This window comes from Octodon degus, unplaced genomic scaffold (genome assembly GCF_000260255.1).
Source record: "Octodon degus isolate 3935 unplaced genomic scaffold, OctDeg1.0 scaffold00234, whole genome shotgun sequence".
Lineage (NCBI taxonomy): Eukaryota > Metazoa > Chordata > Mammalia > Rodentia > Octodontidae > Octodon > Octodon degus.
In genome coordinates this window covers 849073-852515 of record NW_004524810.1, presented here as the reverse complement: position 1 = coordinate 852515, position 3443 = coordinate 849073, and the positions used below count along the sequence as shown (strand labels likewise).

General features: G+C 44.0%; 1 pseudogene; it reads right to left on the bottom strand.

Moving 5' to 3' along the window:
* Window positions 1-1012: 1012 nt before the first annotated feature.
* On the bottom strand, window positions 1013-1528 carry LOC105740927 (annotated as a pseudogene).
* Window positions 1529-3443: the final 1915 nt, after the last annotated feature.

Below are 3443 nucleotides of genomic sequence, written 5' to 3'. Positions count from 1 at the left end.
ATGGGAAGGCTGGTATTAGAGTGCTGCAACCCTCCTTATAAACACCTTTCGTAAGGCTGGGAGCAATGCAAATCTCTTTCCTCTTATGAGTCACTATCTAGGCCGTTTTCAAAATTGCAACATTGAAAGGAAGCAAAACCAAATTCTAAACTAAGAGGGACTTTTAACAGGAAATTTACATCCTGGCATCCCTGGCATTTTGTAGGTAGGCGTTCTCTGACAGTGGCACATACATCCTCTTGTGCCTTGCTTTAGAATTGGACGTGACAACCAGAATCTGTCCGTGCCAAATGCTTCCCAGGGAAAGGCATCTTTACCTCAAGTGGGTGCCAAGGCGTCTCTAGGCCCAGATATGGAACTTTCCCATGGTTCTTCAGAAGAGTATGATAAGCCATGAAAGATATTCCTGTAATTTGTCCAATTTTATAAGGGATTGTTTATACAGAGGAAGAAAATGAGTACAAACAGATTCTTTGGGGTAGGAAGTGTGACACTTTTACACTGCAGTTGCTGGGAGTGGAAAGAAAAAGCAGAGTACTAACAGAGACAGATCTTAAGCAGAACTCTGACTGCAAGAATGAACATTAAGCCCTAGAGTTTGATAGGCATCGAGTCCTAAAAATTTGAACAACATTCCTCCTAAATACCTGCAGTAAATATGTAGCAGTTTTACACTCATGAAAACCAGTTATTTAAAACACACAGAAAGCCAGTTGTCAAGGTAAACCCTGTGAAACCTGGAGTCTTTCCTCTATTTAGATTTTTTAAAATTAATCTTTGTTTCAAATTTTATTCCCAGGCTTCTCCAGCTTTATTGGCTGCAAAGAATGAATTGTATGTAAGCAAAAACTGAAAAGAGCTGCAATTTCCAAGGGGCTTGGGCTTAAAATATCAGAGATCTAGATTTTATCAGATCCATTAACAAAAACAATTTTAGAAAGCAGTCATAATATAAAATAGCAGCTCCCAGTAATTTCTTCCAAGTTTGATCTTTTTCAGAAGCTGACTTAGTTCAGTTTGCCTCATTCTTAAAAGCCTCATCAAAATTCTCCACAAGACCTGGAACCTCATCTTCACCCTCTTCTCCAGTAGCAAGTGGTGCTTTCCCATCCACAGCTTGCTCAGGCAGAGCTTCAGCCGGTCTCCTTAAGCTAGTCAGACTGTCTGCACCAAGCTGGTTCAAGATGCTGGGTAGCATTTCTGTCAGTTGTTTCGTCTCAGCATGGCCTGTAATGGTGAAAGTGTTTGCTGCCAGAGATGCCTGAACTTTTGGGTTGTTGAAGTAGATAACTGTTCCCTGTTTTGTAAACATATTCACCTCTTCAATACCAGAGATATTGTTTACCCCTGACTTCTTTAATGAGAACTGAAGCTTTTTGTCATCTGCTGGGGCTGTTCTATGAACCACCTTCTTCTTTCTGCGATCAGTTCCTTTCCCACCAAGGCGTACTTGTGCCTGCAGTTTGGTGAGTTTTTCTTGGTTCATGATAGTTTCTTTCATCTTGTCGGAGCAGATATGGGGCAGCACGGGGGACTAGGGCTGGTGCTCAGGGGGTCTCAGGTAGATCAGCTGAGATGAGGTGCCTCCTTTATTTAGCTTTTTTTTTTGGTGGAACTGGGAATTGAACTCAGGCCCTTGCGCTTGCCAGGGAAGCACTTATTCCACTGAGCCATCTCCCCGGCCCCTTTACTTAGCTTTTTGAAGGTATATTCACATGAAGCTTTTACAACGTAGAGACCTCAGCCTCTGTGGAGCCAGCATGTGCAACTCAGATGTAACTCTGTAACACAATTCATACCCAACCAGACCATGCAGTGTTAGTGTATGCCCATACAAGGGAGACAAATGCACAAAGCTTTTCTATAAAAGGGCGCAACTCTGCCCCATTCGCCACTCAGCCTTTGGACACGAACCTGCTGCATCCATACCAGCATAGATAAAGCTGCTTCTGGGAAAAAGGGCTTGGTGTCCTACCTGGATACACAACAATCCCTCAGCACTATTATAAGTATAGAGTTACCATATGTCAAAATGGTTTACTTATTAAGAAAAAACTAATTCAGCACATATACACACAAAGCATCTGGAGGGATACAGCTGCAGACTGTCCGTTCTGTGCTCACATGTCATAGTTCCCTGAAATCCACACACTGCAGGGACAGAAAAGAGCATCACAGTTGTCTGTGTAATTTGTGGCTTCATTTGACAATGCAGGCTTTCTCGTGTCGGCACTGGGTCCATCCGTCTTTCAATACGTTAGGCCATGAATCTTTTTCTTTAAAACCTCACTTGGCATGAGTGCTGGCTGTTCCGTTTCTGTGTTGGTTTGTTTGTTGTCCTGAGGATGTTGATGCCTCTAGCTCGGCCGGGTAAACATGTCAGGAGCGTTCTGCCTCAGTGACCACCGTGTGCGGCGGGTGGCACAGTGCGAGGCTCATGGGTGAACAGGGCAGGTTCAGAGAGGAAACAACATCTCTTTTATGTAAAGAAACTGTCCCTGGGGAATTGCAGGTGAGAAAATAATTTATAATAAAAACAGTGCTTTGGCAAACAATAACAAAAATATTCCTTGGGATAGAACACAGTCAGAGATGCACTGCCATCGTCGATAGTGTACATCTTTAGAAAGAAAAGTCTGAAAGCCAGCTAACGGTGATGGGGACGTGGCACCGGCCAACACCTGCTCTCACTCGTGTCTCCCTCCAAGGCCACGGTCCGCCTACATGTCACTGCCCAAGCAGCTGTAATTGTAACACGTTACACTGGCTCCCCAGGCCACATCTGGCTGCGGGAAGGGTACCTAACCTGATCTGACCAAATTCTCAGGCTGTTCTGGCCCCAAAGATGATATGCATGGATTAATCATTTGGGGCTGTTGTGCCAAAGGGCCACAAACTGTGTGGCTTAAAATAACAGAAATCGATTCCCTCACAAGTATGATGGTGGAAATTGGGAGCCAAGCTATGAGCAGGGTCGTGTTTCCTCCACCAGCTCTGGGAGGTTTCCAGCTTTCTGCTTGGAACTGGTGGCTTCCAACAGTCCTTCTTTGGCTTTACTTCAGTCTCTTCCTTTGTCATCACATGACACTCTCTTCATGTGTCACATTCAGTGTCAGAACTTGACTTCTTTTAGGGACACCATTGGATGTAGAACCCACAGAAAGCCACATGACCTCCTTTAAATTCGACTGCATCTGCAAGTTCCATTCCTCCATGTCTGGAGTTAATAATCAAACATATCTTTCTGAGGGACATGATTCAACCTCCTGGCTCATCAACATTTTTCTTTTGGAAATGTTAACAGAAGCACAGAAAACTATAGTTAGTAGTGGAGTAAAATATGATGTGATGGGGCTGACTAGGGCTGAAGCAATAAAAAGTAAAGGGCAAAGAGGGATTATTTGAGTGCAGAAAGGATACAGGGTGAATGCCAAGGAGACTGG